Source organism: Lonchura striata, unplaced genomic scaffold (genome assembly GCF_046129695.1).
Source record: "Lonchura striata isolate bLonStr1 unplaced genomic scaffold, bLonStr1.mat Scaffold_197, whole genome shotgun sequence".
Classification (NCBI taxonomy): domain Eukaryota; kingdom Metazoa; phylum Chordata; class Aves; order Passeriformes; family Estrildidae; genus Lonchura; species Lonchura striata.
In genome coordinates, this window is record NW_027461126.1 from 86,722 (window position 1) to 109,394 (window position 22,673).

Consider the following 22,673-nt stretch of genomic DNA (forward strand, 5'->3'; position numbering starts at 1 on the left):
TTTTTCACACTGGTATGAGTAATCTTTCACCCTGACATTTTGTATGTGCTCCTCTACTCAAAGATAGATAGTTGCAGTTTCTCTGCCTCGAGAAAACACAATTTTAAAAACTAAAAAACCTCATGAGCTGACCAAATGATGACAAAGTACGGCTTAAGACTATCCATGTGAAGAGTCAAAACACATGAAATCATGGCTACAAAGTTTATTTCTCTTGATTTCCTGATGCCCCTGGAATGATTTGGGTCTCAGGAGGCACCTGGGAGCCTCCGTTTGTGTCCTGGGCGGGGCCGTGGCTCTAAAAGGGGTAAAGGCTGGAGGAAGGGGGGTCCGGGGGGGAGAGGGAGCAGGGGCTGGGATCGGCGGTGCCCTGGGCATTTGCATCTGGGAGCGGCCGCCGGTTTCCCGATGGGAGCCCTGGAAACGGAGCTCGGAGTCCGTGAGAGATGCGAACGCTGCAGCTGGAGCGCTGAGAATGGAGGCTCTGCCGAGAATGTCGTCTGGTGAGTCTCCCGATGTCCCGTAGCTAATGCTGTGCTGGCACCGAGTCGCCTCATTGCTATTTAAACTCTCTTGAAAGACGCTGAAATTACAAACTGGACTACAACATGCGCGCGGGGAGCTTCGTGTCCCTAAGGAAATGCTTTAGGGATGTGCAGCTTCTGAGCTGCAGCAACAATCCCCGCTCCCACAGAAATCTGCTGGGCCGTGGTTCTAGGGCAAGGGTGCCAGAAATGTGGCACCTTCAGTGCCACCCTAACAGGGATTTCCCTGGGAGCTCTCAGGCTCGGGAGGAAATGGTGTTCCTGCCCCTCTGGGAAAGCAGGGAGCGGGATCGGTGCTGCAGCTGTGTCTTTTTCCCGCTCTCCGCAGCTGTTCCAAGGATGCCCTGGAGTGCTCTGGCTCACGGCAGGATAATCGATCCGTGTGCCTGGGTGCGCAGCTGGGTCAGTCACTGGGCTCCCGTGGAACCCCTGAGGTTGGAAAAGCCCTTCGTGCTGCTGAAATGGCCCCAGGACAAACCTTCCCAAGCTGGAAGCAAAGCCAGGGGCAGGGAGGGAAATCCAAGAGGGTGGTGGGAAGGGCTTTCTCCCAGCTCTGGACGCCCTCAAGGCAGGGGTGATTTCTAAGTGTTGTTAAATGCTGCAGCAGCTCTGTCCCTACGTGAGAGCTGCCTCAGCTTGGGCGAGTGTGAGGATGTCCAGCTCTTCCTCAGGGCTTGGAGCACGGCAGGGTGCAGAGCTCAGGTTAAATCTTGTTTAAACACTTTTAATATCAAAATGTATTAGAACAGAGACCGAGGAAATAACACACGAAAGTCTGTTGCAAGCATAGGTACCAGCTGCCTTTATTAAAGATCCACGTTGACGGATGTTTTGTCAGACCACTCTGAGGCCAGAATGTGTCCAAAAAGCTTCACTAACCCCTTGTTCTTCTGCTGGTAGGGCAGCGTCTGACCCCAGGTCTCGGGGGCTGCGTGGAGAGTCCTCCCTGGAGCAGGTTCACCCCGTGAGGATGAGCCACAGAGGTTCAGTTCTTGGAGCAGGTGAGGATCTCTTTTACTTAGTAATTGCTTTTGCTGGTTTTAATGTCACAGCTCCGGTGTTCCTTCAGGCATTGTGCCCTGCAACAGCACTCGCAGCTCCTGTGCTGGGCAGGGAGCAGTTCTGCTGTGGGAAATGGACTTGCAGAAAATTGTCAGAGTTTGACAGGAGGTTTACATAGTATGTATCTGAATGGAAAATTTGAGATAAGAAACGCTGACTTAGAAATGCCATGGAATAGGACATTGAGAGAGATAAATCTTCCTCACACAACGCACCAGTTTATCAGATTATGCCCTTTTCTGACCCAGAAATAAGGCAACTGAGAAGTGTTTTTAAAAACTTTTATTTCATTTTCAGTCTCACGTGAAGGGTGAGACAATACAGATGTTATAATTCATGCCACCGCAATCAGAAGCCAACTATTTCCTAATTACAATACATTATAAGCGTTTCTTGGCCTATTAGCTTTTGCTACACTATGCCTTAAAACCAATCATCTGAAATTACCCCTCATGAATCTTATTAGAGTGCATCTTTCATAGTTCTATTTCTCTAAAGTATCTAGTCTTATTTACAAACTCATCCTTTAAAACTTGTTTCCAGTTCCATTTCTCTCTCAACAGGGACGTGCAGTGAAGGACGGTGCAGCAGGGAAGGGGAGTCTTTACAAACTCTATCAGTATTTCTCCCAAAATTGGGAGAAATGGGGTGGAGCAGAGATGGGGGTGGTTTGGTTTTGTCTGGGCCGGTTATTCCTTGCGCAACGTTTTAAATCTGTTGTAGGATTTACTCTCCAGTATCTTTCTAACAAAAGCTGACAGAAATTTAGGTCCAGGGTTAGAAGTTGGGTCCATTCGCTGCAAAACCTTGCCCAGGCTGGAGGACCGGGGTGATGGCCGCTCTCAGCAAAGGTTACCTATGAATACCGTGTCAGATTTCCCTCGGTGCTGGGCAGGACAGGTGAGGGCTTGGATCAGGAATTCTGCAAACAAGGCCTGTGTGATGTTGGTTTCTTGTGTTTTTCAGGGCGCCAGGGCTGGCACAAGGACTCGTGCAGGTGCCGCTCTGGCACGGGAGCCGTTGCCCTGTGGAGCCATTTTAAAGGTGTGATTATGGAACATTTTGGAGGCCGTTTCTGGAATTCCATTTGTAGCTGGATCTCGCTCCGAGTGCAGCGGTCCAGGTGAGGGTTCTGACCTCTCCAGACTTGTGCTCACCTTGGTACAGCCTGGAGCTGGAGCAGTTTTCCAGGGAAGTGGAGATGGCTGAGGACCGGCGCTCTGGGAAGCAGGGACCCACTGGGATTTGCATTTGCAAAGCTGACGTAAAGTTTGTAAAAGCGGCCCGAAATTCTAATTCCTGCGGTTTCTGGGGAGGAGGTGCAGGTCACCCCGAGAGCGAGATCAGAACTCGTTTGTGGCGAGGAGTCTGAAGGTGCCACACCTGGCAGGAGCTGTGTGCTCGAGGCAGTCCCAGCCCCGGAGGGAGGCTGACGGGCTCTGCTCACGGCTGTCCCCAGCTGTCCCCAGCCCGCTGCTCAGCCCTGGAGCTGCTCTGGATCCGGGCTGTCCATGCTGGAGCGCCCTGCTCCCCGCAGGGCCCTGCCCTAACCCACGCAGAGAGAGCCCTGCCGGCCAGAGTTTCCTTTTTTCCTTTGCGATCGCTGCGCGCTCAGCAGGGAAGGGCCGGGGCTGCTCTTGGGCCGGGGGCACTCGGGGCTCAGGCAAACCCAGCCCCGGCGCGTGGGGGTTCACAGAGCGAGCAGCTGCCGGGGCTCAGGAGCGCTCACGGCTCTTTGTTCCGAGGCAGCCGGAATTTCTGACCCCGGCCTTTATTTGGCTTTTCCAGCCCAGCGCCTTCGCTCGGCTCCGCTGCACCGAGGGGACTTTTGCTCAGCGCCTCCTGTCAGAAGGTGCAAACTCTCCGTTCAGCCCACACAGCCCCAGCCCTGCCCTGCGAGCCCTTCCCCATCGTGCCCACGCGGTTTCTCTCTCGCTCAGCCGGGGCAGGCTCTCACTGACAGCCACAGAAACAGAAGGGATTGCCTTTTATTTCATTCTTTTCCTGCTTAATGCCCGCGTCTTGTACTTGCACATCAATCCCAGCTTCTCCCGAGGCTGCAGATCAAATCTTTCAGTGTCCGTGGGAGTTTCTGGTTTTCCCGTTCCCACGTCTCCCCTCTCCCTCTGTATTAAAAAAAAATAAAATTATTAATGGATTTTGTTAAGCATTTGTTGCATATATTAACATAAAGAAGGTGTTATCGTTATTATTATTATAATAATATAATTTAAATGTATAATTTTGTTATAAGATTTTAAAATTATGGTGTTAAATTTTATTTATTGTTATATTAGTTATTCTTATTTTTGATATTTCTTAAAGTTGTACACTTTTATAAGTAGATTTTATGTGATTAGATGCATTTATAACTTTTATTCAATTTTTATATTTATGTTTGTGTGTTAATAAAAGAAAATTTATTGTTGATTTTTTGTAAAACTGCGTATTTAATATTTTATATTTGTTAGAAAGGTATTTAGTGTAAGGGATGTAGAATTAGATCGTTTATTTAGATAATATTTCAATTGATTTAATTATTTTAGTGTTGTTGAAGTAATAGGTGGTATAAAATGTGATCCTACCATTTTTAAGTTTCAAGGCTTAAAATTACTTTTATATTTTGATTACTATTGATGGATAAATGACTTTTTTGTTTTAAATTGGTAACTATTTTTATATTAAGAGCTAATAATGTAAGGGCTTTTTAATTATATGGATTACTTGTAATGTTTTTTATTGGTATATTAAGTAAGTAGGTAAAGAATGGATTTTTTTTGAGAAGCGCTAGATAAATACAAAGTATTTAAACTTGAAACTTTAGTTAAAGTTACTGAAATGTTTGTTTTAGGTTGGTTAATTGGTAAAGTGATATAATTAAAAGTAAATAAAGTAAAGAGAGTAGAAGTATAATATTTGATAGAATTTTATACTTTGTAAGTTATTAAATAAGATGTTTATAATATTGATTTTTATATTTATAAAAAAACCTAAAGTTTCTATATTTTGGTGGGTGCAGTACAAGACGTCAGGCGTATGTTGCAATTCTCGCGTAATCTACCATTTGTATTTACATAGTGTAGTGTATCTTTGTATTTACATTGGTGTTTTATTTGTGGAGTGGCGAGTGTGTTTTTTGTGTGATCTGGTTTTATGGTCCTTATTGAAATTGACTTGGGTTTTTGTACTTGTTGAGATATAAGTAAACTTTATGTTTTGACATGAGAAATAAGTCTTGTTAAGTTTTGTTTTATAAAATTGTATAGAGACTTGCAAGATAATGGTATAAGTTGTTATAATTTTTCAGTTATAAGCATGAAGAAATATAAGAATAAAATAATGTACGTAGTAAAGAAGAAATTGACAATAATTAGGAATTACTTAGATAACATCTATAATTAGTAACATAGGTGAAATTATATCATTAGTAAGTATTAAAAGATGGTACGTTATTTTAGAGTTTTTAACAGTTGATAAATGTTAAATTAGTAGCAAGTTAAATAATTATGTGTGGATAATGATTTTTTAAGTTTAAAATAAAAATAAGTTTATTTGTTATATCGATAAAGTTAAATTGTTAAGTTAAAATTATTTGAATTTTATTTTTGACGTAGAAAATATTTGGGTTTCTTGTTAATTATTTTATTTAGGTAGAGTTAGGGTTAGGTTCTAGTTTAAATTTTAATTGGTGAATGTTACTTAATGTATTCTTATATAATGTTTCTAAAAATAGTAGTTAAGAGTAAAAATGTTAGGATTAAAGATGAATTACATTATTTAATAATTGGATTTTTTAGAAGTGTTTTTAGAATAGATTTGAGTATAGTAAACTTTTGTTTAAAGATTTGAAAGTGGTTATGGACAGGATTGTGAGTTTGGATTTGGATATTGAGAGTGTGAAGGTGGAGAAAATGTATGAGAGAGCGATTACTTAGTGTGAAACTTAGAAATAGAAATTAATGTTGTAGTCGGGTTTTACATTGAAGTGATTTTGTAATAATAACTGAGGAAAGTGATAAGATTAACAGTCTGGAGGAGGTTTTTAATAAAATATATTTTTTTTTAGTCTTGAAAAATATTTAAAACTGTGAGATAACATTAGGTTAAATTATAGAGTTAGTGTAGAGATTAGTTAGAGGGTTAACTTGTTTTAAGAGCTGTATAAGTAGAGAATAAAAAAAGTAGGAATTAGAAATTTTATGTGTTTTTTAGATCATTATATAAAGAGATAACAAAGTACATGAAAGTTGGTTGTAAATATTATAATAATATTTAATAAATATTGCTTATTATAAAAATTATTATATAATTAGTATATTAGTAGTAAGTGTTTGAAGAAGTTAGGATAACTTTAAAAATATATATTAAGGAAATAGAGTAAAATTCTTAAATAGCATGATATGAATAGTAATTGCTATTTTTTGGTGTTACTTATGAAAGATAAAAAGAGTAGAGATTGTAATGAAGAACAGAATTTTTGATGAAATTGATGACATAATACACTATATTTTTTTAACTTCTGAATAGGTGTTTGTTAGTGTTTTCTTTTAGTTGTTGTAATTTGAGTAGTTTCATTTTTTTTAAATAAAATTAACCATATACTGTATAGTTTAGAGAAGTGATTTTTAATAAAATTTAGGGTAAGTTATATTACATAACATTTAAATTTAGACTGAATGAATTTTGATAGTAAGGAATAATAAACTTAATTTTAATAGATAAAAAGAAACTTAATGTATTTATTTAAATGCATTGACATTTAAGTTTGTTTGATTTTACTAACACTTAACATATTGAATGTTGTTATTTATAAGTATTGAAGGTTTTTTAAGTCTTTTGGTTTTGGAGAAATTTTAGCTTGTTGAGTTGAGATTATTACTTATATCTTTACCGAGTGGTTTTATTTATTGGGAGATATGTTTCTTAGTCATAGATTTTTATTTATGTTACATTTCAAATGGTACTAATTTGTGTAGTGGGTTTTGTTAAATGTAGGATATCGATTGGATTGTTTTATATTTTTTGTGGGCTTGGACAAATGGTTTTTGTTTTTTAAGAGTTTTTTGATTTAGAATTTGAAGAGTATTTGGCATTTGGAAGAAATAAAATCGGGGGTTTTTTGGATACGGTCGAGCTGTATTTTTAATGTTAGCAAGGACTAGTTTTGGTACGTTATTTTGATTTTTTTGTTTGCTTACGGGGAGGGTCTCCTGTTAGATGTGGAAGCCTGAGACTGGCACAAGGAATTTTTGTCTAATGCTTGATGAGTCTGTTTTATGGGGAGGAGGTGTTATTTTAAGTTTTATAAAATACACCGAGAATTAGTTAAAATCGTGGAAGAAACATTATGGTAATTAAAGGGCGCTACGTTTAAAGAGCTATAAATCTTTTTAAATAGCTGCTTGACGTAAGGCGAGCTTAATCTCCCTTTTCTGCCCCAGAAAGCATCGGGCACGTCCGCATCAATGGCACCACCTCTGCCCACTGCTCCTGCTCCACCCGACCAAAAGCAAGAGCAAAAGTTGGTCGGGCTTTAAGAACTTGCAATAACTTTGAAGCAAAAGAAATCACGTTTGTCTCCCGCGCTTTTTCCTTTCGGGTGCCGCACTCACCTCTGCGGACACGCGCCGAGCTCTCGCTGCAGGAACCCGTCAGGCCTCGGTGGCTGTGAGTTCACGCTCCTCTCCCCGGGGAATTGAAAGAATTGCTGAGGAATCGCAGAAATGTTTTCTGGAGCCTTTCCCCTTCGGTGCCCCTGTGCTGTGTGTGGGACGAGGGCAGAGGAGCCTCGGGCTGGAAAGGGGCAGGAGAAAGGCAAAGGGACCCGCCGGTGTCCCCAGGGCACCGTGGGGAACACAACGGACACCGCGCGGGCACGGGGAGGTGAGGAGTGACAGTCTGGGCCAAAATCCCAGCTCACCCCAGGGAAATAAGCGAGGGACATTTTGGAGGGGAAAGCTGAGGTCACGAGTTCACCCAGCCCGGCCACGTTGTGTTTGCGCAAAGCGGCACCAGAGGTGAAGGTCAATCCTGAGCCAACCCTGCTCAACCTCTAAGTCCCAGAATAAATTCTACAAGCTGTCCACTGAGGGACTAAAAATACACAAAAGAGAACCAAGAGCATTCCGAGAGCAAACCAGAAGGTTCCTGGCAATCCCGTTGCAGCGATGTCACAGCCTTTTTGACAGAGCTGTAAGATTTTTATTTCAATGCTGCGTTTCTCTGCTGGGATCATTCACTCCGTGGGCTGTGGGGATTTTTTGGGTTTGAACTCCCTCACGGTGGCCCTGACACTGCTCAGGAGCTGGAGGAAGAGCAGAGCCAGCGCTCCTGGCAGGGGCAGGGAGTTTTCCCCCACAGCAGATCCAGCAGCTGCCCTCCAGCCCGGCCAGGAGGGATCTGCTTTGGCTCCTGGCTGCTCCAGGTGACATTCCAGCAGCCTCATCTCCCATCCAGCCCGGCCAGGAGGGATCTGCTTTGGCTCCTGGCTGCTCCAGGTGACATTCCAGCAGCCTCATCTCCCATCCAGCCCGGCCAGGAGGGATCTGCTTTGGCTCCTGGCTGCTCCAGGTGACATTCCAGCAGCCTCATCTCCCATCCAGCCCGGCCAGGAGGGATCTGCTTTGGCTCCTGGCTGCTCCAATGACACTCCAGCAGCCTCATCTCCCATCCAGCCCGGCCAGGAGGGATCTGCTTTGGCTCCTGGCTGCTCCAGGTGACATTCCAGCAGCCTCATCTCCCATCCAGCCCGGCCAGGAGGGATCTGCTTTGGCTCCTGGCTGCTCCAATGACATTCCAGCAGCCTCATCTCCCATCCAGCCTGGCCAGGAGGGATCTGCTTTGGCTCCTGCAGGGACAGAACATGTTCAGCTGCTCCAGGTGACATTCCAGCAGCCTCATCTCCCATCCCTGCTCCTGCCCCTCCGGCTCTCAGCTCCCTCCCCACCCGGAGCTCAGGCTCCAGTTAATGTTTTAAAGCAGGACAAGGCGGTGGCTGGATGTGCTCCCGGCCTGTGCTGAGGCAGAACATCTCTCCTGCAGAAGCTCAGCTCCTTTCAGAGCCTCGGCATGTCCGTTTTCCTCAGGAAAGGGATGCACATCCCTGCCTGCAGCACACCTCCAGTGGGACCCACCTGTGAGAGTTTTCCATCCCTTCTGCACCTCCAGCTGGCTCCCTGGAAATCTCCGAACATCATCGCACTCGAACCTCTGATTTCAAGGCATCTCCGAGGCTCTTGCTTGGCATTTAGTACCCGTGAAGGAAGATTGCCTTGGCTGAAATGCTGCTGGTGAATGATGGCCTCAGGCTGGAAAAGAGGGAGGAGATTTGGGGTGGCTGGAACATACCTGGCAGCTGTGTGGGAGCTCGGGGAGGTCGGCAACAGGGATTGCCGTCAGAGCCCCTCTGCAAACGGCCCGTGCCTCCATTCCCAGGTAATGCCAGCCGTTCCCTGGGGTCCCTGTCGGCTGTCGCTGTCGGCTGTCCGGGCTGAAGCATCCCTGCGTGCCTGTGGGGAGCAGCCCCTGGCCGAGGAGCCGCGGGCAGCCCTTCAGCCGTGTCCGTGCCAGCGCTGTCCCGTGCGCCGGTGCCCGTGCCGGGACGTGCGTTCGGCACGCTGCGAGCCACGGGCAGGGCACGGCAGCTCCCGCCCCGCAGAGCCAAGGACAGGAGGTGCTCTCTGCCCTTCGGGGGCTCCGGCGCCTCCAGCCCCGCACCGGGCACAGCCGGAGCGGGAGCAGCGGCCCCGGCGGAGCGGCCGCTCCCGGCCGCGGCGCCGCAGCCCCGCTCGTCCGGCGGGGCTCCCCCGGGGATGCGGACACGGGGCGGGGGAGGCGGGCGCTGCTGCTCGCAGGGGAGCGCGGTGGCCACGGGGCTACCGGGGCGGGGGGGCTCGGCATCCCGCGGGGGCTGCGGGGCGGCTCCGTGTCCGCCCGCGGGGCCGGAGGCGGCGCTGCGGGAGCGGCGGTGCCGATGGGGTCCCGGCCCCGACGCAGCCCCAGCTCCCCGCGGCCACAGCGAGAACGGGACCCGAGCCCCGGCGGGACCCGAGCCCCGGGCCGGCCGCAGCTGGAGCGGCGGCGCCCGTCCCGGAGCGGCTCCTCCCGGCCGCGGCGCTGCCGGTCCGGATCCCAGCCGCGATCCCGCCTCGATCCGCCGGCCCCGGCACCCCCTCCCTGCCCGCCGAGGAAGGAGCGGCTCTGCCCGGCTCCCCCAGCAGACACCGGCGGGCCCAGGACCCAAATCCCGATCCCGATCTCAGCTGAGCGCCTCGGACGCCGCGCAGGCCGGGAGCTGCCCCGATCCGATCCCCGCACGGAGCTCCGAGCGCCGGTCCCGCCGCAGTCCGTCCGAGCATCCACACAGAACACGGGGCGGGCGCGGAGCCGCCGCCATTTACGGGCGGGGGGCGGGGCCGGGGGCGGGGCCAGCACAGGTGCGCGCACAGGTGCGCGGGGCCCCAGCGCGCCTGCGCGGGGCGGGGCCGCGGGTATTTAAACCGCGGGGCGAGCGCGGCGGAGCCATTTGGTGCTGGGCGCTCGGAGCGGGAGGTTACGACCGGTCGGGCTCCATATCTCTGTTTCTTTTGCTTTTCTTGCGCGTTTCTTTTCTTTTGTATTTCTTTTTCTCTGTACCTCTCCTATCTACCCTCCTTTCCTCCCCTCCCCCACCCCCTACACCCTCCCCCCCCCCAAACCCCCCCCCCTCCCTCTCCCCCCTAGCCCTCCCCTCCCTCCCTCCCGGGCGGGCCCCCCTACACCCCTTTCCTTGTCCTCCCTCTCTATTCCCCTACTCACCCCTACACTATCCTGTCCCTCCATCGTGTCCCTGTTCCTTCCCTCCCCAGCCGGGCTCCCCCGTGCCCCCTCCCCCTGCTCCCCCCCACGCGCTCCCGGTTCCTCCTGCCGCCTTTCCGTGATGCCTTTCCCCCTCCACACATTCCGCCTCCTTCCCCAAAGCTGCCTTCAATCTTTCTTTTCCTTCACCCGGCTCTCCCCCCAGGCCCCTCCCCAGCTGCCCTGCACACCCCGACCTCTCCCCACCGGCCCCCTGTCCTCGTCCCCTTCCCCTCGACTGCCGCTCTGCTCCCCTGTTCTCGTTCCCCATTCCCCTTTTCCTTCTTTCCTCGCAGCCGCGGGGCTCGGGGCGCCGCAGAATAAAGCCCAGAGGGCCGGAGCCGGCGCCCCCCGCCCTCGCTGGGGTCCCCACACGGGGCCGGAGCCGCTCTGCGGGTCCCCCCATTGCAGTCTAATACACGGCCCGACACTGCCGGGGTGCGGCTTTCCCGACATCACACTGGGGGTCGGGCTGGGGGTCGGGAGGGGGTCCTGGGGGGAGGAGGGTGGGGGGGTTAGGAAGGGCCCCCTCCGGAGGAGGGGGTCCCGGGGGGGGGGGGGGGGGCCAGGGTGGGCCCCCTCCGGAGGAGGGGGTCCGGGGGAGGGGGGCGGGGTGGAGGGGGGGCCTTCCCCCCTCCAGCCCCGCCCCCTCTCCGGGACCCCCTTCTCCGGACCGGGACCCGGGGGGAGGAGTGGGGGGTGGGGGGTGGGGGGGGGGGGGTTGGGGGGGGTGGGTGGGGGTGGGGGGGGGGTGGGTGGGGGGGGTGGGGGGGTGGGGGGGGCGCTGGAGGGGACCGGCGGTCGTGTGTTTTTTTATTTCTGTTCACGGCGCAGAGTGACCCTTCCTAACCCCCCCACCCTCCTCCCCCCAGGACCCCCTCCCGACCCCCAGCCCGACCCCCAGTGTGATGTCGGGAAAGCCGCACCCCGGCAGTGTCGGGCCGTGTATTAGACTGCAATGGGGGGACCCGCAGAGCGGCTCCGGCCCCGTGTGGGGACCCCAGCGAGGGCGGGGGGCGCCGGCTCCGGCCCTCTGGGCTTTATTCTGCGGCGCCCCGAGCCCCGCGGCTGCGAGGAAAGAAGGAAAAGGGGAACGGGGAACGAGAACAGGGGAGCAGAGCGGAGCATGCGGGAAGGTGGGGAGGGAGGTCGGGCTGCGAGGAAAGCGGGCGGGGAAGGGAAAGACCGGCAGGGGGAAAGAGGGACGGGACAGAGGAGGGAAGAGAGAGGGAATGGAACGGAGCAGCGGGGCAGGGACAGGTGAGGGACGAGTGGGGGGGTCGCATTTGGGGGAGGAGGGAGAGTGGGTTTAGGGGAGAAAAAACAGAAATATGGAGAGAAGGAAGGAAGGGTAGATGGTGGGACGGGAGGGGAGGCCGAAATGGGACGAGAAGGAAAAGGAGGAAGACAAAGAAGGGGAATAGGAGCAGAAGGAAGGAAGAGTAGAAGGGGGCACAAAAGGGGAGCGAAAGCAGTCGGCTTTGGGGAGGAGAGGAAAACGGGGGAAAGGCAGGAAAAGAAGAGGAATGGGAGCAGGAGGAAGGAAGAGTAAAGGGGGGGAAGGAGAGAAGGGCGAAGCTGCGGAGCCCGCACAGAACCCACCGCCCTCACTGCGCTCCGAGTGAGCAAATGGCGGCTGCAGCGATTCCCGGCACTTAAATAACCTCGGCCCCACCCCACGCAGGTGCCCCGCGGTCCCGCGCACCTGAGCCAGCGCCGGCCCCGCCCCTGAGGCTCCGGCCCGGCCCCGCCCCTGAGGCTCCGGCCCGCCCGGGATGGAGGCGGGGCCATCGCTCCCGGCCCGCCGGGATGGGCCCGGGGCTGCCGCTTCGGCTCCCGGCGGTGCCGCCTCTGCCCCGGCGGGCGGGTCGGGGTCTCTCTCGGGCCGGAGCACCGGGGCGGCGCCGGGGCGGAGCCGGCGGCGGCGGCGATTTCCCGGGGCTGACCGAGACCGGCCGGGGCGCGGGGACCCCCGTGCCGCCCCAGCACCCCCAAACCCCGCCGCTCCCCGCCGTGCCAGGGAATTTTCTTTTTCCCGGTGCAGGCCGAGACATTTCTGTGAGAAAACTCAAAAGTCAGGGGTACGGGGTCTGAGGGGAGAGAAGAGATTCTGGTATAAATCCAAAACGCGTTGTGAAAAACAACATGGAAGAGCTCATTTGCTCTCCCAGCCCGGTTTCTGTGTGACCGTCTGTGATTCCAGCTGCTCCGCTGGCACTGGCAGCCTGCGGGGCTCGAAGGACTTGCCAGGTGCCCAGCACGACAGAAGAGAACGGGAGAACTCCCCGGCTCTGGCAGCGGAGCCTCTCGGCAGTGTCCCGAAAGCCCCGCAGTGCCAGCATCTCTGCATGGAAGCTGAGGGGCTCCAGCGCAGCCCCTCTGCAGCGTTCCTCTGCAGCTGGCACTGCCCAGCGCCCCTGACCAGGGTTTGGGGTCCCTGCACAGCCCCCGGCGCAGCCCCCTGGCTTCTTCCAGCTCCCTTCAGCCAGGATGATTTTCTCGGGGGTAGGAGCACCCAAAGCCAGCGGAACTGGCCTCAGCCACTTTCCGTGGGATCTCTCCTCTTCCTTCCTCACCAAATTCCCACTGTCAAAACCCAGCTTGAGGCACAGATCCCCATCCCCTCAATCTCTCCAAGGAATTGGGCTCGGATTTCCCAATCCAGCAGGGCAGAAATGCTCTTGTCCTTACCGTGCATCCTAATTGCAGTAATGGCTTAAGAAATAATTGAAAGAAATTAAAGGAATGAAGAGAAATTAAATAAGAGCTGCCAGCTCCAACTAAGGGATGCTCAAACCCCTTACCAACAATTCGCTTTAATTAACCGACTCAAACAAAGTAATCAACACCACATTGATACAGTAGGATTCTTTTTAATCGAGTTATAGATAAATATTGCAGAATGTAAAAACCTTTGTAAATCCAGAAACTCTTTCAAGAGATAGACAGGGCACAGCTGCAGAGAGTCTTGGGGAGTTCAGGGGAAAAACCCTAAAGTTTTCAGTGTTTAGCATCTCCCACCCTGTCGTCACTGACAGCAAACACGGCTTCAGCCTCGGGAAAACACGGAGAGTCAGGGATTTTACAGATCCTGGTCTCACCTCAGCCTCTCAGCAGGTACAGTCTGCAGGGAGAGGGAAGAAAAAGGGTCAGAATGGACAGCCTACTTCCAGAAAATCATCACCATTCATAAAGCACTAAGCAGAGCTGTAAGAACTTCCCCAAAGGTTCATTTCCCTGCGGACTGAGGGCTCTCAGTTGAAGCACGGGCTGGACCTGCCACGGACAGACTCCAGGAACCCCAGAAGTAAAAGCCACTGGGCCAATTCCAGAAAACATTCCAAAATCAGGCTCCTAGGATGTGACCATCTCCTCTCTCACCTGGAGGTGGAAGCACAAGGAATGATCTTCCCTCCTGTGGGTTTTCTGGGATCTGCAGTGAACCGCAGGGGGAAGAAAACAAAGCCTGAATATTTCGCACGACTGGAACAGAAAAGTGGGGAAAAGGGAGGCAGGGGCACTGCTGGGGTGATAACTGGGATCCAGCCTCTCCACACCAATGGAAGCAGAGACTGAGTGACAGAGCCTTTGGGACCACTTTGCTGGGATTCATAGGAAAACGGGTGAGTTTTATTTTGGCAATAAAGCCAAGCTGCTTCTCACCTCATCAGCCGGGTACAGCAGCAGCACCCGCAGGAACCTGGCCAGGTGGCTCTGCCTGGCAGAGGGCTCCCCACTTCCTGGGAATTGTGTGCTACAGGGCTGTGCCACTGGCCATTAAAACAGTTCCCACCTGGCCCTTCACAAAGGCAAGGTGCTTTTTCCATACAGCAAATGGTTTTTGAATTAAGAAGGTAACACTATACTCAACTGGAGAAGAAAAAAGTGAGAGCTGTAAAATTTTCCCACGCCAGGCAAAAAAGAAAGCCAAATCAAACCAAAACGAAAAGTAGCATAACAATGAAAAAAACCCCAAAACATATCAAGCATATTTCAAGAGAGTTTAAATCTGAATGAAGTGATTTACTTAGAGGCTTGAAAATCTGCCATGCTGCAAAAATCTAACTGCTGCAATAAAAGCCTTTTCTTACATCACATTTTAGCCCTGAATTTGCAAAAACCCCTGCCAAACTAACAATTCACCACATACAGTTCTTGAGTCATTCCTGTCCTTGAGCACGAGTCAAGCTAAAGTTATGGAGACAAGAAAAACATAAGTGACTCAATGCTGCTCCTTTGGAAATTACAGAATCAGAGGGAGGGTTTTCCTTAGCTTAGGAAAAATGCACAGCCAGTTCAGCAGATACTGAATAGCAGGGAAGTCAGGAGATACGTGCTTTGCTGTCAGAGACAAACATATAAATAAATATTTACATTAAGCCAGAGGTCTACAGATGGTCTGATCAGAAGTCTTGATGCAGAAAACCAGCCCTGGGGTATCCTCTTAAGGGACACAGGAGGAACTCCTTGGCTGGGACACAGCCTCGCTCAGCGCTGCTCCCATGGCTCTCGGCTCTTTGCCAGTGCTTGCAGTGTCCCCGGAGATCCCAGAGGATGGCAGGGCCAAGGCTCCCGTTCGCTCCTCCGGCACTCAGCGAGTGTTTCCTGCCACGCCCCCTGTGCAGAGCAGCCACGCGCGGCTCGCCGGTGCTCAGCCCTGCCTCCAGGGCTTTGAATGGCACATCCACCTGCAAAATAGGCAGGGAGAGCTTCTGGCTCACACGCGGGATTTGACAACACAAAGAGCACGCGTGGGTGTCAGAAAGGGCTCAAATCTCATCTCACACCACCGAGAGGGGGAATGGAACGGAGCAGCGGGGCAGGGACAGGACAGGAAAGGAAGGAGCCGGGTTTGGGGGGGACACGGAAACGGGGGAAAGAGAGGTAACTGAACACGGGCAGGGGCATGGAGCGGGAGAGAGAGGGACAGGAGGGGATCCTCCCGGCGCCCCGGCTCCGCCCCGGCTCAGCCCCGCCCGGGCTGCTGCGCTCGGCAGAGCTCGGCTCCGTTCGGCTGGACTCGCCTCCTCGGCCAGCTTCGGCTACTTTCGGCCACGCTCGGCTATTTCCGGCCGCATTCGCCTCCATTCGCCTCTTCGGCAAAGCTCGGCTCGCCTCGGCTGAACTCGGCAAAGCTCGGCTCCGCTCGCCTCCTCGGCCCCTTTCGGCCGCTTTCGCCCACGCTCGCCTAGTCCCGCCCGCTCCCGCCTCCATTCGCCCACTCCCACAGCTCGGCTCCCTCCGCCCGGCCCCGGCTCCCTCCGGCTCACACATTTCCTCAGGGCACCTCAGCACAGGTTGCACACAGAAGCTGTGGCTGCCCCCGGATCCCTGGAAGTGTCCAAGGCCAGGCTGGACAGGGCTTAGAGCACCCTGGCATGGTGGAAGGTGTCCCTGCCCATGGCAGGGGCTGGAACGGGACGAGCTTTAAAAAAAGGTGCCTTCCCATCCAAACCCTTCTGGGATTCCACGAATCTGTGAACCGCTCCCGGCAGAAGGGCTAGATTTCCATTGTGCTTCGAAAATGCTGCTGCAAGAACACGAAGAGAGATTTCAAATACTGTTAAAGTGGCACAACCACATCAAAAATTACGTCTGGGGGTAAAGTGGCAACTCTGCAATTCCAACCTCTGATACCAAGGACACATGGAGGGCTGAATCCTGGAGGTCCTTACATGACAGGATTTCTAGAGTTATCCGTCCCCAGTTTGCTGCTTAGGGTTAGAAAAGGTGGAATTCTGTTCTTAAGGGGTTACCACGTACCATCAACGTGAGAGACGGGGATGCTGATGTTTGATCAGAGTCCTGGAGCAGCCTGGAGCACGCTGGCTTCCCGAACCAGGTCTGCTGCCTTGTCCGTGTAGGGGTAGGGCTTTGTCCTCAGCCTCAGCAGGATCTGTCAGCAAAGGAGGAGAGAAAAGTAGAGTGCACCGGCTCCCAAGTGTGGGGGAACCATGTGCTGCTAAGGAAGACCACGTGCTGAAAGTGGTTGGAAGCCGGGCGGGTTTTGGGAGGACAAATTCCATATTACTTCTGCAGGATTCTGTCTACAGTTCCTGCTCTACAAACCAAATACATCAAACGACAACAACAAACAAACAAACAAAAAAACCCCACATTAAATCAACAACAACAAAATAATTACTCCTACCTCAATAACCCCATACTGCCCCAAACCATTCCAAGGAGGGCGGCAGGAGGGGCTGGCAAAGGCAGGGCCCCGCCGGGCCCCCCTCGCCGCTGCCATCCTTCTCCAGCGCCGCCGCTGAGCCGCCTTCAGCCCAAAACCCACCCAAAAATACCCCAAAATCGTCCTAAATGCCCCCAAAAACCCACCCAAAACTACCCAAACCCTCCTAAAAATATCCAAAAAACTCACCATAAAATGCCCCAAAACCAGCCCAAAACCCTCCCAAAAATACCCCAAAAAATCCACCCAAAAATATCCTAAAACCCACCAAAGAATACCCCAAAGCCCTCCCGAGAATACCCGAAAACCCTGCCCATAAACACCCTGAAACCCCAAATTAACCACTCTGAACCCCAAAATATCCCTGAGCTCCTCATACCCCAAATTTTCCTCCCCAACCCCCAAATTCCCCCCCGACCCCCAAAATTCACTTCTGGGTCTCGTCCTCGGGGGCCGGCGGCTGCCGGGGCCCCCCCAGGCCCGCGGGCGGCGCCCCCAAACCCGGGGGGAGTTCGGGGTCCGAGTCGGGGTCGTCCTCATGAGCCACCAGCCTGGGGACCCAAAAACCGGGGGGAACCCCGAATCGGGGGGGGGACCCAAAATTGGAGGGGGTTCTGGGGGGTTCTGGAAGGTCTTTGGGGCATCCCAGGAGGACTTTTGGGGTCTCAGGGGGTTTTGGGGGTCCCAGGAGGAATTTCAGGGGTCCTAAAGGGAAATTTGGAGGTCCCAGGGGGAGTTTTGGGGTCCCAAAGAGAATTTTGGGCGTCCCAGGGAGGGCTTTGGAGTCCTGGGGAGAAGTTTGGAGGTTTCAAGGGGTTTTTGGGAGGAATTTTGGGGGTCCTGGGGGGGGGTTGGGGTCCTGAAGGGAATTTTTGGGTTCCCGAGGCTGTTTTTGGCGGTCCCGGGGCTGTTTTTGGGGGATCCCGCCGGGTATTTTTGGGGGTGCCGGGAGTGTTCTTGGGGTCCCCCCTCACCAGTCCACGGCCGGCTCCACTCCCCGGTTCCCGGTCAGCGCCAGCGCCTTCGCCCTGCGGGACCGGGGGGCTCCCGGTTATTTTTGGGGGGTCCCAGAGGGTTCTGAGGGGTCCCGGGGGGTTTTTTGGGGGTCTCGGTGGCGTTTTGGGGGTCCCGGGGGCTCCGGGGCCTGTCCGTGTGTCCCGCCCCCCCCCAATCCCATTCCCGGTGCCGGGTCCCCTCCGGCTGCTCCCGCCCGCCCTCCCCCGCTGTCCCCCCGGTGCCGCCGCCCTCAGCGCGCCGGGCCCCGAATCCCACCTCCAGCAGCGCCTCCAGAGCCGCCCGAGCCCGGTCCCACCGCCCGCCGCCATCACGGCGGCGCCGGGCTCCCGACACGTGGGGGACGGCGGCCGGCGAGGGACAGAAAGGCACAAAGCGTTCCGGTACGGACGGCGGCCGGAACGGGACAGAAAGCCTCCCTCGCCGCTGCCATCCTAATCCGGCGCCGCCGCGGAGCCGCCTCCAGCCCTCCCCTCACTCACAGACATCGCCCCGCTCGCCGCTCGCTGCCGCCCCTCGCCCCGTCTCGGTGATTTTGCCGGGCGCTGGCTGGGGGGCTGCAGTACCGCCCTGTGCCCACAAGGCGGCAGCACTTTTCAAGCGAGTCCGCGCCAAGCCACTCCCAAGAGGGCGGCCGGGTTGCAGTACCGCCCTTTGTCCACAGGGCGGCAGCACTTTCCAAGCGAGTCTGCACCAAGCCACTCCCAAGAGGGCGGCCGTGGGCGGCGGGGTTGCAGTACCGCCCTGTGCCCACAAGGCGGCAGCACTTTTCAAGCGAGTCCGCGCCAAGGCACTCCCAAGAGGGCGGTCGGGCTGCAGTACCGGCCTTTGTCCACAAGGCGGCAGCACTTTTCAAGGGAGTCCGCGCCAAGGCACTCCCAAGAGTGCGGCTGCGGGCAGAGCGGCTGCACTACTGCCCTTTGTCCACAAGGCGGCAGCACTTTTCAAGGGAGTCCGCGCCAAGCCACTTCCAAGAGGGCGGCCGGGCTGAAGTACCGCCCTGTGTCCACAAGGCGGCAGCACTTTTCAAGCGAGTCCGCGCCAAGCCACTCCCAAGAGGGCGGTCGGGCCGCAGTACCGCCCTGTGTCCACAAGGCGGCAGCACTTTTCAAGCGAGTCCGCGCCAAGGCACTCCCAAGAGTGCGGCTGCGGGCAGAGCGGCTGCACTACTGCCCTGTGCCCACAAGGCGGCAGCACTTTTCAAGTGAGTCCGCGCCAAGGCACTCCCAAGAGTGCGGCTGCGGGCAGAGCGGCTGCACTACTGCCTTGTGTCCACAAGGCGGCAGCACTTTTCAAGCGAGTCCGCGCCAAGGCACTCCCAAGAGGGCGGTCGGGCTGCAGTACCGGCCTTTGTCCACAAGGCGGCAGCACTTTTCAAGCGAGTCCACGCAAAGCCACTCCCAAGAGGGCGGCTGCGAGAGGCGGGGCCGCAGTACCGCCCTTTGTCCACAAGGCGGCAGCACTTTTCAAGGGAGTCCACGCCAAGCCACTTCCAAGAGGGCGGCCGGGCTGAAGTACCACCCTGTGCCCACAAGTCGGCAGCACTTTTCAAGCGAGTCCGCGCCAAGCCACTCCCAAGAGGGCGGCGGGGTTGCAGTACCGCCCTTTTTCCACAAGGCGGCAGCACTTTTCAAGCGAGTCCGCGCCAAGCCACTTCCAAGAGTGCGGCCACGGGCAGAGCGGCTGCACTACTGCCTTGTGTCCACAAGGCGGCAGCACTTTTCAAGCGAGTCCACGCCAAGCCACTCCCAAGAGGGCGGCTGCGAGCGGCAGGGCCGCAGTACCGGCCTTTGTCCACAAGGCGGCAGCACTTTTCAAGCGAGTCCGCGCCAATCCACTCCTAAGAGGGCAGCTGCGGGCGGCGGGGCCGCAGTACCGCCCTGTGTCCACAAGGCGGCAGCACTTTTCAAGCGAGTCCACGCCAAGGCACTCCCAAGAGGGCGGCTGCGAGAGGCGGGGCCGCAGTACCGCCCTTTTTCCACAAGGCGGCAGCACTTTTCAAGCGAGTCTGCGCCAAGGCACTCCCAAGAGGGCGGCGGGGTTGCAGTACCGCCCTGTGTCCACAAGGCGGCAGCACTTTTCAAGCGAGTCCGCGCCAAGGCACTCCCAAGAGGGCGGCCGGGTTGCAGTACCGCTCTCTGCCCACACGGCGGCAGTACCGCGCCGTCCCCGCCGGCACGGCCTCGGCAGCGAACGCCCCAAAGCGTCCGCGCGGGAAAGAACGGAACAAAAAGCCTGCCTGAGACCCGATAGGAACTGAAAGAAAAAAGCTTTACTCTTAAGCTGCAGTTCAACACGCTTTATTTTTATGTTTTTCATATTTATATTCACATTCGGATTTGCAATGGATATTGATGGAAAATTATATTTTCATAATTTCTTACATTTATTCCTATTATATTTTATTTCAGATTTTTATACGTATCCTAATGGATATCTTAATAGAGGTCAGGGGAGGGTGTGTGGCTGGGGGCGGGGCCAGGGGAGGGGGTAAGGACAGGGGTGGGGGTTAGAGGGTGGGGTCAGCATTGGGGGAGGGGGGTCAGCATTGGGGGCGTGGTTAGGGGTGGGGTCAGGGTGTGGGGGAGGGGGTGGAGGGTGGGTCAGGGAAGGGGTTAGGGTAGAGGGAGGATTCAGGGTGGGGGTGTGGCTACCAGACAGACCCCTCCCCTACCCCCCCTATACATATATATATAAATATAAAAATATTGTCAGGCGCAGCAGTGGAAAATTTGATGCTACCAAGGAGTAAAAATTTTTATTTTTACTTTGATGCTCCCAGGGAGTAGAAATTTTTATTTTTAAAGTTGTTTTTCTTTTTTTTTACTTCCTCGGAGCACGGTATTTTCTACTCCTGCTTTTTTATTCTAAGTACAGAAAGGGGAAAAAAGAGAGAAAGAGGAGGAGAGAGTGAGAAGAAGAAGAAGAGGAGAGAGTGATAAGAAGAGGAGAGACAAGAAGAAAAGGAGAGAGGAGGAAGACGAGAGAGCGAGAAAAGGAAAAAGAGAGAGGAGGAAGATGAGAGAGTGAGAAGAAAAAGAGGAGAGAGGAGGAAGAGGAGTGAGAAGAAAGGGAGAGAGATGAAGAAGAGTGTGAGAAGGAGAGAAGAGAGCAAGAAGAAGAGGAAAGCGTGAGAGGAAGAAGAGAGTGTGAGAAGGAAAGGAGAGAGTGACAAGAGGAAGAGAGAGGAGGAAGAGGAGTAAGTGAGACGAAGAAGAGGATAGAGAGAGGAGGAAGATGAGAGAGAGGAGAGAGTGAGAAGAAGAGGAGAGAGGAGGAAAAGGAGAGAGTGAGAAGAAAAGGAAAGAGTGAGATGAAGAGGAGAGAGTGAGAGGAAGAGAAGAGAGTGAGAGGAAGAAGAGAGAGGAAGAAGAGGAGAGAGAGGAGGAAGAGGAGAGAGGAGGAAGAGCAGTGAGTGAGAAGAATAGGAGAGAGGAGGAAGAGCAGCGAGTGTGAAGAAGAGGAGAGAAGAGGAAAAGAGCGAGAAGGAGAGAGTGAGATGAAGAAGAGTGTGAGAAGAAGAGAACAGTGAGAAGAAGAGGTGAGAGTGAGAAGGAGAGAGGAGAAAGAGGAGAGAGGAGAAAGAGGAGAGAGTGAAAAGAAAAGGAGAGAGAGATGAAGCGAGTGTGAGAAGAAGAGAGGAGAGAGTGACAAGAGGAAGAGAGGAGGAAGAGGAGTAAGTGAGAGGAAGAAAAGGAGAGAGAGAGGAGGAAGATGAGAGAGAGAAGAAGAGGAGAGTGAGAAGGAGAGAGGAGGAAGAGGAGAGAGTGAGGAGAAAAGGAGAGAGATGAAGACGAGAGTGTGAGAAGAGGAGAGAGTGAGAAGACAGGAGAGTGAGAAGACGAGGAGAGAGGAAGAAGAAGTGAGAGGAGGAAGAGGAGAAAGTGAGGAGAGGAGGAAGAGAGTGAGAAGAAAAGGAGAAAGATGAAGAAGAGAGTGGGAGAAGAAGAGGTGAGAATGAGAACAAGAAGAGGAGAGAGGAGGAAGAAGAAGAGAGGAGGAAGAGGAGAAAGTGAGAAAAGGAGAGAGGAGGAAGAGGAGCGAGTGAGAAGAAACGGAGAGAATGAGATGAAAAGGAGAGTGTGAGAAGAAGAGAGAGATGAAGAAGAGGAGAGTGAGATGAGAGTGTGAGAAGAAGAGGAGAGAGTCAGAGGAAGAAGAAAGAGGAGGAAGAGGAGAAAGTGAGAAGAAGAGGAGAGAGGAGGAAGAGGAGAGAGTGAGACGAAAAGGAGAGAGTGAGAAGAAAAAGAGAGTGTGAGAAGTGGAGAGAGTGAGGAAGAAGAGAGAGGAAGAAGAGAGGAAGAAGAAGAGAGGAAGAAGAGGAGAAAGTGAGAAGAAGAGGAGAAAGGAGGAAGAGGACAGAGTGAGAAGAAAAGGAGAGAGTGAGATGAAGAAGAGGAGAAGGTGAGAAGAATAAGAGGAGAGAGTGAGAGGAATAAGAGGAGAGAGGAGGAAGAGGAGAGAGTGAGGAGAAAAGGAGAGAGAGAGATGAAGAAGAGAGTGTGAGGAGAGAGTGTGAGGAGAGGAGAGAGTGTGAAGAAGAGGAGTGAGAAGAAGAAGAGGAGAGAGGAAGAAGAAGAAGAGGAGAGAGGAAGAAGAAGAAGAGGAGAGAGTGAGAAGAAGAGGAGAGAGTGAGAAGAAGAGGAGAGAGGAAGAAGAAGAGGAGAGAGGAGGAAGAGGAGCGAGTGAGAAGGAGAGAGTGAGATGAAGAAAAGGAGAGTGTGAGAAGAAGAGGAGAGAGTGAGATGAAGAAGAGGAGAGTGAGAGGAGAGAGTAAGAAGAAGAGGAGAGAGTCAGAGGAAGAAGAAAGAGGAGGAAGAGGAGAAAGTGAGAAGGAGAGAGAGAGATGAAGACAGTGTGAGAAGAAGAGGAGAGAGCGAGAAGAAGGAGAGAGGAGGAAGAGGAGAGATGAGAGGAAGAGGAGAGAGGAGGAAGAGGAGTGAGAAGAAGAGGAGAGAGCGAGGAGAAGAAGAGGAGAGTGTGAGAAGAAGAGGAGAGAGAGTGAGAAGAAGAAGAAGAGGAGAGAG

General features: G+C 53.2%; 3 long non-coding RNA genes across 4 annotated transcripts in view; 1 reads left to right on the forward strand and 2 right to left on the reverse strand.

The window, feature by feature from the left end:
- LOC144245864 (uncharacterized) overlaps positions 1–22,673 on the forward strand; it is a 113,074-nt gene that overhangs the window by 36,960 nt on the left and 53,441 nt on the right. The gene's annotated exons all lie outside the window — the stretch shown is intronic.
- Positions 3,580–7,785, reverse strand: LOC144248617 (uncharacterized). Its single transcript, XR_013341918.1, has 2 exons — positions 7,220–7,785; positions 3,580–3,733 (listed from the first exon to the last, which is right to left on the reverse strand). It is a non-coding gene; the product is annotated as an uncharacterized LOC144248617 (long non-coding RNA).
- Positions 13,300–15,271, reverse strand: LOC144248618 (uncharacterized). The gene is made up of 2 exons (XR_013341919.1): positions 14,817–15,271; positions 13,300–13,566 (listed from the first exon to the last, which is right to left on the reverse strand). It is a non-coding gene; the product is annotated as an uncharacterized LOC144248618 (long non-coding RNA).